This window comes from Triturus cristatus, chromosome 3_2 (genome assembly GCF_964204655.1).
Source record: "Triturus cristatus chromosome 3_2, aTriCri1.1, whole genome shotgun sequence".
In the NCBI taxonomy this organism is placed as follows: Eukaryota; Metazoa; Chordata; class Amphibia; order Caudata; family Salamandridae; genus Triturus; species Triturus cristatus.
Genome location: NC_140584.1, coordinates 1,134,937,099 through 1,134,951,059, shown reverse-complemented (window position 1 = coordinate 1,134,951,059; position 13,961 = coordinate 1,134,937,099). Strand labels below are relative to the sequence as shown.

Genomic DNA, 13,961 nt, shown 5'->3' with positions numbered 1-13,961 from the left:
ATGTGTTAAATCACAGATCAGCAAATCCACAGAAAATAGGAAGAGGTCCATGAACTCTGATAAAATAAGATCTTCATTCCATTTGCTCTAACAATCATTCAAGTACTACGCAGGTCGTACAAAATGACAATAGAAGACTGATTCATTTGTATTGAACGATGGAAAACATCAGAATGTTTTATACAAAGCAACTTTTTTACAATACAAAAACAACATATTTTGACATTCAGAACCAGATGGGGATGGAGAGGACTGGATAGAACAAGTTCTTCTCCTCTTGTCCACAGAACAGAAATCAAATATAATACATCAAAGCTAATAATTGGCTGATGGCATTTTGGCTTTGCCAATGCTTATTCTGAATGTGTTCTGTATGATGGCACGCATTGTACGAAAACACACACACACACACACGCACGCACGCACACGCACACACACACACACACACACACACAATAACCCGTGGGAGGTGGCGCGATGGCAGGCAGAGCAGCTGGTAAAAAAACAAATAAAAAATTGCGTAAGCGCGCTCTCCGGAACCACCGACAGGGACGTTCCATACATCAGATTTATTCCATCATAAATCCTTAACGTGACTCGTTGTGATCAAGAACTCTTGACGGTCGAAACGCTTCACGTTAAGGATTTATGATGGAATACATCTGGTGTATTGAATGTCCCGGTCTGTGGTTCCTGAGAGCGCGTTTACGCAATTTTTTCATATTTATATACATACACATGGTCAAGACTGATTTGCATATGGCTGGGTTCGAACTGGAAGGGCACGGTGAGCAAAAAAAACGATGGATTTAGGCACAGATCTCTGTACTGGGGTGAATGTATGACACTGTTCTGCATTCTGTCCATCAATTGTTATATTATATATATATATATAATCTTTTTTTTTTTTTTACTGTAGTGTCCCCCAGGGCTCATACAAGAGTCTCAAGTCCTTTACCATCTATATGGCCACTTTTGCATTGCGAGAGCAGGATGTGTGAATGATAGTCAGTTAATCGTCTCTACTCAAAGAGAATTGTGAAACTACGTGAAGGAACCTGGTGGGTTGCCTCAAGGAAGTAGCAGATTGGATGTAATTTCCTTGTCTGAAGTTTAATGGAGAAAAGACTGAGATTTTATTATTTACAACGGCAAACAGTATCTTGGATGATCTTGGTGGCCAGTTGCTTTGCGCCCAGTCCCTAAGCCCAAACAAATGTTTAACTCAATTATGAGTTACTGCCGCAAAACTATAGTCCAAGCACTCATTACACGCCGGTTTAATTAAGGTAATGCTTTATACAGGGATGATTAACTTTTCACCCACTTGCAAACAACTCAAACCATGGCAGCGTGTTGAATCTGCAACCTTCCTGCTAGGTACTCCACCTTGGCTGTCTGAACTCTTCACTGGCTGCCTGTGTGCAAGAGAGCGGTTTTCAAATCACTCAAGTGCATCGGGCAGTTTGTTCTATCGGTCCAGTGGTTCTGAGAAACAGAATCTGTCTGTAAATGCTCTTTAGAGCTCTCAGATCAGCAAACCAGGCCATCTTAGCATGCAGTGGAGTGGGGTACAGTGGAGTGGGGTACAGTGGAGTGGCGCAGAGTGGAGTGGCGCAGAGTGGAGTGGCGCAGAGTGGAGTGGCGCACAGTAGCGTACCGTGGAATACTGTACAATGGAACGGCGTACAGTGGACGGGCGTACAGTGGAGTGGCATTCAGTGGGCTGGCGTAAAGTGGAGTGGCATACAGTGGAATAGAGTGGCGTAAAGTGGAGTAACGTACAGTATAGCTCGTACAGTGGAACACCGTAGAGTTGGGTAGAGTGGAATAGAATACTGTGTAATGAAGCAGATTAGAGTGAAGTACAGTGTACATGTGGAGTGGCGTAGAGTAGAGTGGTTTATAGTGGAATAGCGTAGAGTGGAGTGCGTACAGTTGTAATGCATACAATAAAGTAGAGTGAAGTGGTGTAGAGTGGAATAGCATTGAGTTTAGCGGCGTGCAGTGAAATGGCATAGACATGACGTAGACTATGTCTATGGTAAAGTGTCGTACAGTGGCATAGATAAAGTAGAATGCTGCAGACTTGCACTGATAGGAGTACACTGTTGTACAATGGAGTGCTATAGAGTGGAGAATAGCATGGTAGAGTTGAGGGACGTAGAACGTTGTTGAGTGTAGTTCAGTGTGGCTGAGCGAAGTGGAGTTGGGTAGAGTGGAAAGGCATATTCTGGAATAGCATAGAGTTGAGTGGAGTAGGCTGGAATAGTGTAGAGTGCAGTGACATAGCATGGAGAAGTGTACATTGGAGTGGGTTAGAGTGGAATAATGTGGTGTGGAGTTACGTAAAGTGGAATAGAGTAAGGCGGATCAGCATACAATAAAGTGGCATATAGTGGAGTTGCGTACAGAAAAGTGGTGTAGAGTGGAGTGGCATACAGTGAAATAGTGTGCAGTAGAGTGGTGTGCTATGAAATAGCGTTGATTGTGGCACCAAATAGTTGAGTGGCATACAGCGGAGTGACGGAGACTGCAGTCGCATAGAGTGGAATAATGTGGAGTGCTATCGGATGAACAGCATAGAGTGGAGTGACGTACAGTGCTTCTTTTTTATAACTTGACCCGAATCGGGTATCAGAGCACTTTACATAGCACCAGTTACGTTACATGACGACACGTTCAGATTTGCAAAGGGAGATTAAGTGATTTGCCCAGAATCTCAGGACATTCAGCGTCATTGCCGAGACTCGAACCCAGTTCCCCAGATTCGAGGTTGACAGCCCTAGCCGTTAGGCCAACTCCTCTCCCCAATGTAGTTGCTTATAGTGGAATAGCATGGAGTCAATTAATCAATCAATCAGGTGTTTGTTAAGCGCGACTACTCACCTGTAAGGTTCTCTAGACGCTGGGTGGGGGGTGGGGGGGGGTCGCAGGTTCCAGTCCATCAAGGAGGGGGTTTAATCGAAGAGCCAGGTTTTGAGGTTTCTTGTGAAGATGGGGAGTGATGTTGTCTGTCTGAGGTGGAGCGGAAGGTTGTTCCAGGCTCTTGCCGCGAGGAAGGAGAAGGAGCGGCCTCCCGATTTGGTCTTTCTGGAGCGGGGACCACGGCGTAGGCGAGCGGAGCTTATTGTAGGGTTCTTTGGGGTGAGTGGAATTTGAGTCGGCTGTTCAGGTATGCTGGTCCCGTGTCGTGGAGGGCCTTGTGAGCAAAAGGGTTAGCATCTTGTAGGTGACTCTAGCTTCGATGGGGAGCCATTGGAGTGTGCGCATGTGCTGGGAGATGTGGCAGTATCTTGGCAGGTTGAGGACCAGTCTTGCGGCGGGGTTTTGGATGTTCTGTATGTTGTGGGTGCGGTTTTTGTTTATTCCGGCGTAGAGTGCGTTGCAGTAGTCGAGTCTGCTGGTGACAAGTGCGTGAGTGACGGTCTTTATGTGTTGCGGGGGGCTCCATTTGAAAGTCTTACGTAGGAGGCAGAGGGTGTGGAAGCAGGACAACGAGAGAGTTGATCTGGTGGTCCATTTTGAGCTCTGAGTCCAGGATGATTCCCAGGTTGCGTGCGTGGTTTGTTGGGGTTGGTGGGCTTCCGAGGGCAGGGGGCCACCAGGTGTTGTTCCAGGCATCGGGGTTTGGGCCCATGATGAGTACTTCCGTTTTGTTGGTGTTTAGTTGCAGGCAGCTGCTTTTCATCCATTTGGCGACGGCTTCCATGCCGTCTCGAAAGTTGTGTCTGGCGGTTTTGGGTTAGTTAGATAGGGAGAGGATGAGTTGGGTTTCGTCTGCGTATGACACAATGTTGAGTCCGTAGGTTCTGACTATGGGGGCAAGCGGAGCCATGTAGATGTTGAAGAGTGTAGGGCTGAGGGAGGACCCCTAGGGGACTCCGCAGGTGGTAGGTGTAGGGTCCAAGAGGAAAGGGGGGGGGGGGGGGGGAGTCTGACCCGCTGCGTTCTGCCAGAGAGAAAGGAGCGGATCCAGTTGAGGGCCTTGTCTTGGATCCCTGTGTCGTGGAGTCTGCGTATTAGGGTGAGGTGAGAGACTGTCGAATGCCACACAGAGGTCGAGGGGGATGAGTGCTGCTGTTTCTCCTTTGTCCAGTAGGGTGCAGATGTCGTCTGTTGCGGCGAGGAGGGTGGTTTTCGTACTTTGTTTTTTTCTGAAGCCGGATTGGGAGGAGTCAAGGATGTTGTGCTCTTCAATGAATGTGGCGAGTTGGCTGTTGATGGCTTTCGCGGTGACGTTCGCTGGGAACGGGAGCAGGGAGATGGGTCTGTAGTTTTTGAGGTCAGTGGGGTCCATCGAGGGTTTCTTCAGGAGGGGGTTGATCTCAGCGTGTTTCCAGTGGTCAGGGAATGAGGCAGTTGCCAGGGAGCGGTTGATGATGTGTGGCAGAGCATGGGTGCGATGGTGTCGGCAGCTCTGTTGAAATTGTGGTAGGGGCAGGGGTCCGTGGGGGACCCCGAGTGGATAGACTTCATCGTCTTCAGAGTGTTTTCGGTTGTGAGGGCTGTCCAGTTTCAATCGTTGGCTTCAGGGTGTCGGGGGTGGTTGGTGAGGATTTAGTGTGTTGGTTGTTTTAGTCAAAGTTGTCATAGATGCTCTTGATTTTGTGGTGGAAAAAGGTGCTGAGTTTGTTGCAGAGGTCTTGTGAGGGATGGATGTCGGTGGTATCGCTGGTGGGTTGGGCAAACTCCTTGATGATGTTGAAGAGTTCTTTGCTGTTGTGTGCATGAGTGGAGATTCTGTCTTCAATCGCTTTTTTTCTCTTTTCTTTGATGAGTTGGTGGTGGGCGTTGGTGGCGGCTCTGAAGTTGTTGTGGGCGTCTGTGGATTTGGTGTTCCTCCAGGCCTTTTTGAGGCGGCCGCAAGTACGTCTGTACTCTTGCAGTTCGGTGGTAAACCATCTAGCTTTCTTGGCGTGGGTGTTGTTGTTTTTCTTGAGGGGGGATACGGTGTTACCGCTGTCGGAGATCCATCTGGGCAGGGTACGGGCTGCGGTGTTGGGGTCGTCTTTTTCTGCGATGGTTGGGGTGGTGTTGCTGAGTGAGGAGGTTAGCTGGTCATCGGTGATTCTGGTCCAGTTTCTTTCTGGGAGCAGGTGCTGGTGTCTGTGGATGGTGGGTGTTCTGAAGGTAAATTGGACGCATCGATGGTCAATCCATGGGAGTTCGGTGGTGTGGCTGAAGGTGATGGAGTTTCCTGTTGTGAAGAGGAGGTCGAGGGTGTGTCCTGCTGAGTGCGTGGGATCGGTCACAATCTGGTGGAGTCCAATGTTGTGGAGGTTGTCCAGGAGGGATGCGGTGCTGGGGTCCAGTTGGTTGAAGAGGTGGAAGTTGAGGTCTCCCAGTAGGGTGTAGTTGGTGGACGCGATTACATGCGGAGAGATGATGTCCGTGATGGTGTTGGCGAAAGGTCCGCAGGGTCCAGGGGGTCGGTAGATGAGGGATCCTCGGAGGGTGAAGGTAGGGCTGGCCAGTATCTTGAAGTGAAGGCGTTCCATCAGGTCTGTGGGCTCATCGGGCAGTGTGCTCAGGCGGAGGGTGGATTTGTGGACGATGGCGATGCCTCCTTCCGGACGCATGGAGTGCGGTACAGTGTAGTGCAGTGTAGTAGTGTAGTGGTGTACAGTGTATTGGCATTCAGTATATCGGCGTACAGTGGAGAGGCATAGAGTTGAATAGTGTGGAGTGACGTGGCATGGAGTAGAGTGGAAATGTTTAGAGTGGATTAGCATAGAGTGTAATAACGAAGACTGGAGTCAGGTACAGTACAGTGGAGTGGAATAGCAAAGAGTGGAGTACGTACAACTACCCCTTCTATCTGAGTCTGCTGGTAGAAAGGTAGTGCAGGCCCTGATTACGTCGAGACTCAACTATGGGAAAGCTCTGTACCCTGGTCACCCAGACTATCTCCTTAAGGGACTGCAGGTGGTGCAGAACGCGGCAGCAAGACTCTAACTAGGACTCCCACCTAGGTCCCATGTGACCTCCCACCTAAGGGCCCCTCATTGTCTGACGGAAAAAAGAGGGTGGTCTTTAGGGCCATGGTCCTTATCCAGAAGGCCCTGCACGGGACGGGCACGTACTATCTCAGCAAGAGGATCAGCGCATACATACCTGCACGCACCTTTCACTCTTCCTCGGCGTACCTGGCAAGGGTGCCCCGCATTAGCCACCTCAGAATAGGTGGGAGATCCTTTTCCCATCAGGCACCTCTCTTTTGGAATAGACTCCCATTAGACCTTCGGCTAATGCACAACCTGGATATGTTCAAGAGGAAACTAAAAACCTGCCTCTTTAACTGTTAACCCAGTTGCCTGTTGGTTCCCCATCTGCCTAGCGCCAGGACACTCTGCTGAGTAGCTATGCGCCCTACAATATAATATAACATAACAATAGAGTTGCATACAGTGGAGTGGTGTGGTGTAGAGTGGAATAGTGTTGAGTCTAGTGGTGTGCAGTGGAATGACTTAAAGTGGAGTGGCATATAGTGAAACAGAGTACACTGTAGTGCCATAGAGTAGAGTAGAGTGATGTAGAGTAGAGTGGAACAGCATAGACTGGAGTGGCACACAGTTGATGAGCATACAATGGAATAGCATAGACTGGAGTGGCACAGAGTGGCGTGCCCTAGAGTAAAGTGGCATACAGTGGAGTAGAGTGGAGTAGCGTGGAGTGGAATGACAGAGTGGAATGACAGAGTGGAATGACAGAGTGGAATGACAGAGTGGAATAGCATAGAGAGGAGTGGCGTGCAGTGGCGTTACATAGAATGAATTGGCATATAGTGGACAGCGTACAGTAGAACGTCGTAGGGTGGAATAGAGGAGAGGGGAGTGGAGTACAGCAGAGTAGCATAGACTGGAGTGGTGTAGAGTGGAATAGCATAGAGTGTAGTGCTGTAGAGTGGAGTTGGGGTACAGTTGATCAGTGTAGAGCAGAGCGGCATATATTGGAGTGGCATAGAGTGGAATGTGGTACTTTAAAAAGATATAACGGGAAAAGTAGGCAAACGGATGTAGATGTAATGTGACAGGATTATGGGGTGTATATGGTAATTTTTGGTAGCAGGTGAAAACAGTTTAAGTAGTGTTAAAGTTATATGTCTCTAAATACTATTATGTAGAGAGCGGTCAGACGGAGTATGGAGAGCTTGGGGGTGGAGGGAGTGAAAGCAACAAGCACACACCTGGTTTATTTCAATTTCTTTTTGTATTTAATGGAGTTATAGTTGCTGCTTTTTGCCTCTTCCTGTCCAGATATCATAGTATATCAACTCCCAGGATCAACAGTTCTCCCCTTGGGATGTACCATGTATACTGGCAGTGGGACTTTTAAATACAGTATTGTGATTATTATGTGCTGGGCATGATATGACCACGGATGGTTTCCCTACTATTATTGGTCAATAGTCAAGTGAAGTTAATATGGACTATGTACTTGTTAAAAGCAATAAAAATATTTGCAAAAAAGGTGTCTCAAAATACTTTGTTATATATTGTGCCACAGTAACTTCATGGAATACTGAGGTGCATGGCGATGACAAGGCAGTACATGATTGGCTAATGGCAGTCTTTAAAAAATGTAAAAGCAGCCATTTTCAGCACACTTTGGTTCTGGGTTAGGGCCTTTGGTAGGGTAAAATAAAACTTACCATTTACATATATCTATTACTACTTAATCAATGCTGTAATAAGTAGTGAAATGTATTTATATTTGTCTACATATATTTTAAAAACACTTTACGGAGACTCACGCTAGTACCTACAAAGTACAGTGGCAGTTAAAAGGAAAATAGAAAAAATTAAAAATACACTGTTGCACACTATATTAGTGAAATATAGTGTGGCACATTGAATTTATCATTTTTTTAACCATTTTTTTAAGTTACACTATAATTTGTAGGTATTATGATGGTACTCTGTAGACTTTTTTGTAAAGAATTAAATATATAAAAAGATTTGAAAATACACTGTAGTCCACTATATTTGTGAGATATAGTGTATTTTTGTATATGTGTATTTTTTTTTACGTATCACAGTACTCTGTATAGTTTTAAAAAATAAAAAGAAACTCATAAATACTTTCCAAACCCATTCCCTTATTAATAAAGTGGTAATAGGTGGAGCAAAATATAAGCTCTAATGATTTCTTATAGTAGTAGTAATAACTTTATTTCGGTCAAATGACCATAAAAGTGGGCTAAAAAGGGTCTGTCATGTTATCTGGAGAACCCATGCCAGCAGGAGTTTTTAGAGACGTTAAGAGTCATAGCACTGTCACATGGTCTACAATCATTTAGTTAAAACAAAAATAAAATACTGAAAAAAACATCAAATGGCATAATAGTTATCTGAAATAAAACCAAAATGACCACTATAGACCATATGCTATTCCACGATACTCTGGGTTGGAACACACAACAATCTTTCATCTATCCCACTGGTCCGAAAAGATTTTATTGTATGCCCTTGTGGAATATATACCTATAATCATGGAAGGTTATAGATTCCCTGAAGACAGACCTTTCGATCTGATGTCCCAAGCCCGCTGTAAGTAGTGTGCCACAACGACGACTATGGTTTCCTTCAGGTAACTTTTTAAAATTCTTAGTGCCTCCCAAAAGTGCCTTACTCCCTCAAGCTTGCACAATTGACTTATCCATTTCTTGTGCAACAGAGTGTATCTAGGGCAAAATAGGAGAAAGTGGTCTTCTGTTTCTTTGTCTCTGGACAGAAGGGACAATGCACTGGAGAGGAGCCTCTTTTGTCCCATTTAGAGGTGAACGATCTCAGGGGTAATGTGCCACTTCTAAACTGCACATACAGACATTTGGCTCCAGGGGGATAGATACTGTCCATATAATTTTCAAAGTTGGGTGATCATTTATGGCTCAAAATCATATATCTAAGGCCCTAGCCTAGAGCACAGTCAAAATGTACTTAAAACAATATGGCAGCCTTTAACGATTGACAGTCATTAGTCAATCACATAATGCCTTCTCATTGGCATGTGCAGCATCACTTTAAAAATACTTACCTGTACCAACAAAAGGGTAATTTGCAAACCATAATCTATGATCCTGCCACATTTTATGGAAATCAGATTGCCTGCTTTGGCGCTACGTTCAATACAAGAGTCTATAGAAAAGGCATTGGGAGAAGAAATGTGTTTTGGCCTAGCACCCCCCCACCTCAATTTTCTTTGCACCTCACTGGCGAATTACGACAAAACTTTGCACCATCTACTAATGTAGAACAAGCATTAGTAAATGCATTAGGGTTCACCTATATATATTTTTTAAGTTTTAGCTTGTTGAGTAGTTGTGCAATATAATTTAAAGGAATCCCATAAAAATGTTATGACTTGTTTATTGAGACAATATATTGTGCAGTAGCAGGTGGTAAGGTAGGTGCCCACCAGCAGACAGTATAGAAATTGTATGCCCCTATTGTACAGCAGAAAAGGAGGGAAAGTAATTGGCAAGCAATGAAAAGCAAAGAAAGCAAGGGGAAAGGATGTAAGCCCCTTTTAAGATTTATATTAAGTACAATAGATTTCACAAACACAGCGCAAGCGCTGTGTAGGCGAAACCTAGAAATGACCTTTCCTAGGGTTGCCTGAATGGCGTGAAAATTAGGCAAGGTGAGGGTTCTGAAATGAAGATGCATGAATGAATACATTGGACATGATTAAATGAAACTAATGCCAAGAAATGACATGCATGGGGTTAATAACTCACCCAGTACAAAAGACACACCATCATGTTTTTGGAATATGCTGTGTCTCGAAGAAAAACGACCCAAGTAATGGGTGATTAACCCTGAATATAAAGAGAAAATTGTGGGGGAAAAACTACCATTGGTATGAGCCCCCCAGCGGTGCGCTAAGCAGCGTTGTGTGAAAACATCAAGGGTACCCAAACGCACCCAGACACGACACCGTCAAATATTGGTGTAGGCTGGAAATATAAATAACAAGCATTTGCAATGCAATAGGTCTCGCATTACTGATTGTTTGAGGTATTGCCTTTGCAAATAATAATGCAACGCCAATAGCTCATACTTTTAGTAATGTGAGACCTAGTGCATTGCAAATGCTTGCGTAGTGAGCCAGGAACCAGCATTGTATGTCTCAGTGCAGTACTGCAAGCTGCTCCTAGAGTTCCCTAGTGAGCAAGCCACCAGCACTGCATGTCTAGGTGCAGTAGCGCAAGCTGCACCTAGAGGTCCCTAGTGAGCAAGGCACCAGCACTGCTTAACTGGTTGCAGTACTGCAAGCTGCTCCTAGAGGTCCCTAGTGAGCAAGGCACCAGCACTGCTGGTCTAAGTGCTGTACCGCAAGCTGCTCCTAGAGGTCCCTGGTGAGCATCAAAAGTTTGGTCACATATGGTACTGCACCCTGAGGAAGACATGTTAAATCCACCCTACCCATAATGCATTGCATGCAAGACAGTACCAAGAGTACATTGAAATAGCTATGCCCATATATACAATTAGTAGCTTTGAAATGTGACAAAATAATTATTTTAATTCCAGATAAGGTTGAACTCTATGTGGAGCTGATGAAGGGAAATTAATAGAAGGTCTTATATAAATGTGAGATGTGCTAGTGAGTAAAGTAACCACTGCCAAATTAGTTTAGGAACAAGTGAGTGTCCTGTCTGAAAGCCTTTAAGAAAGTGGTGCCTTGAGGCTGTAATTAAAACCTAGGGTGTAACAACACATGTAACAGGGGGTGTCCTCATGGGAGGTTCCAAGAAGAGACAAGTCCCAGTCTCAAAGGTCAGAAACCTAGGAGTGTTGTTTGACAACAAACTAAGTTTCACTAATCATGCCAATGCAGTAGTCTCCTCTTCCTTTTTTACGCTACGGAAAGTGAAAAAGTTACTACCTTACCTTCCCCTGTCTGCAGGGAAAACCCTGATGTCCTCCTTGGTGCTATCCAAGGTGGACTACTGTAATGGGCTTCTGCTGAATGCTCAGGAGCAGGTCTTCAAAAAGTTACAAATGGTGCAGAACGTTGCTGCACGAATCTTGACCAAAACTCCCAAGTTCGCGCCTATTTCATCCGTCGTCTACCAACTGCACTGGCTCCCAGTAAAAAAAAGAACAAAATTCAAGGCTTTGTGTATTATATACAAGGCACTGAATAGCCAAGGACCCGACTTTTTTAGGGAATCACTGCAGCTGTATGTTCCCAAGAGAGCGTTAAGATCTGCCTCATCCGCATCCCTATGCATTCAACGAGTGAGAACAGTCACTTGGGGAGACAGACGTTTCTTGGTAGCTGCCTCGAGGCTCTGGAACTCCTTGCCCCATCACATAAAAAACAGCTCTTCACTGCTGCTCTTCAGAAAGCAAGTGAAGACTTGGTTATTCACTCAATAATGCACAGGAAGTGCCTCTCTGTCTGCCCAGCGCCGAGACACCATTCGTGGTATTTGTTCGCGCTCTAAAAGTTTAGAAAATAAATAAATAAAATAAATAAATAAATAAGGCGGTACTCAGGACGGACTACAATGCCTAAGGGCCACTGAAAAGCCACAATTTACAAAGGACAGGGACAGGAGCCCATTAAAAAGATGGGCGGAAAGTAGCCAGAGCTTTATGCCCATATCCTGAATACAGCATGTCTTGAAGAGACAGCGCAAGCGCTATCTAGGCGAGACCTACAAAGAAACGGTCACAAAATGAGCTTCAATGGTGGCAAACTGCCATCATGTGGAGGAGGAGCGGCAGGCTCTTGAAATCAATTAAACTTACAGAGCACTGGAAATGAGTCTCATAAACAGGGCTGTGAGCAAATTGTGTACACTCTGATTGCCATATATACAGCAGTTGTGATCAGGAGTGCTCCACGTGGTGTAGCTCATTTGAAAAGCTCCCGGGGGCATATGATTGTTAGGAGCCAGTGAACATTAGTCCAGGAGTGCTACCGTAGTGTTTTGAACACTAGAACACACTGTGATTTACTCTGAAACCTTAAAGGACATCCTTTTAACTCCAATAACCAACCCTTTGTTTTAAAAACCGTCACTTTATCTTTAGTCACTTGTTGGTTATGGTCACTCCACTGGGGTCACATAAGTCACACTTTTTTCTTAAAAAATATGTAAATAGTGTTAATATACAGTAGACGTTTCTCATGTACCGTTTTTTATTACCATAAACTGTAGTTGGAAATAAAAAAGCACTTCCTTTGGCTGAAGTGAGTGCTGAATAAAAATTCCTGCTGGGCTGTTTTCTCTCCAGTCATATGCGTCTCTCTGCAGTCATAAACTAAATAGAACTTAAAAGAAACGTATAAGTGCTGTACATATTGACTGTATCAATTGCTAATTTCAATTAAATCGCTGCAAGATTTTAGGAAATTGCGGAAAATAAATGTTGATCTAAATGAGTTCTTTGGGAACAATTGTGCTGAAGCGGACTAGCTATTCCCAGTTCGCAGGGACATATGGGTTGCTCTTATTTTTTGATGAACAGTAGTGTTTTGGGAAAAGTATAAAACTTTTAATTGAGGATTGAGTAATTCTAGTATTTGTAGGAACTACAATAGAACAAGAAGAAACACTACCCTGCCTGTATGGGGAGGATCCAAACAGATATTCTAATTATGTGTATAAGGACCATAATGATTGCAAAAAAGTGTATTGTTGGAACAGAAACTCCGACCCTCAGCAGTGGTTAAAGTTGAGTTTATTTAGTATGTGCCAGAAGAGCAGCGCTCCCTCCGCCTCTCCTCACAGCCACCAACTAGCGTTCTCCCAAACTCACCTTCCCCGCCGTTCCAATTCAGTGCTGGTGCATGCCACCACCTAAATTCTACATTCTTTTGTACCGATGCCACATGTCTCCCAATTATTTGCATTTTATTGATATTAGAGTATCAACTTTGATTAGATTGTGTAATTCTGTATTGTTTGAGTTTGGCTAATCTCCCTGGTGTTGGAATGCTAAGTACTGTATTTTTAGTTGGCTTCTGTGAAGTCAGTAAAGGAAGTTAAAGCATAACCTGAGACTCCCCAGAACTTAGAATTATGGCGTACATAATATACAAATAGGAGTTTACAATAATACTCTAAGTATAGAATAGTATGTATGACGTTAGTTCAAGTTCCACTTAGCATTTGCTAGTTATGTTCAATAGAATTCAAAAGTAATTTACTGCAACAGTCTATGACGTGCAACATGCCTCTTTCTTTAATGTATGCCAGATGGATTTGGATGAATGTCCTGGCATAAGTCACTGGAAGGCCCTTGAGGTTAGGTGCATCATTGGATTTTTCCTGCACTGAAAATCATAATTTGTGGTCATAGTTTAAGGCTTGTCCTTCAATCGCTTGGTAACCATTTGCTTATAATAAATGCTGCAAGGCCAGCTTTCCCTTACAGTGCCTTCTCTAAGTCTACCCCAATTACCTACACTAATGGTATCCTCAGTTTAACCACTCAATATCTCCAAAGTATACACTTAATATGCTGTTCATCTAAATTAAAGTGCATTTGGAGAGTAACTATTGGAAGCCGGGGTCCCCGTCCCGCATCACTGTCACCAAATGTGAGACCCAGGACTCCCCACTCAATGTAAGGCCAAGTAAGGAAACCGTTTGAGATAGCCCTGCTCACCCCCTTAGTAGCTTGGCACGAGCAGCCAGGCCTATCTCCAAGGCACAAGTGTACATTATGTGCAACCACACCCACAGCAACCCACTGATGACACCACAAATGGACTCCACACGAGTTTGATAAAACCAGTATAAACTTTATATAAAAAGATATACGATCAGACCACACGATACAAAACTCAACATATGATAAAGGGTAATATTCGTTCCAGCTGGCTGGTAGGTTCAAATCCCAACCACCACTTTCAAAATGGTATGCTGATCATAATGCTAGAATCACACGTTTCAGTGACAGACAATAGTACGCTGCGTAACTATACAATCCTGTGCT

The 13,961-nt window shown here is 44.5% G+C and overlaps 1 protein-coding gene across 1 annotated transcript in view; it reads right to left on the bottom strand.

Annotated features, from left to right (window-relative positions):
• LOC146859258 (uncharacterized) overlaps positions 1 to 13,961 on the bottom strand; it is a 400,212-nt gene that overhangs the window by 44,735 nt on the left and 341,516 nt on the right. The window lies entirely within an intron of this gene.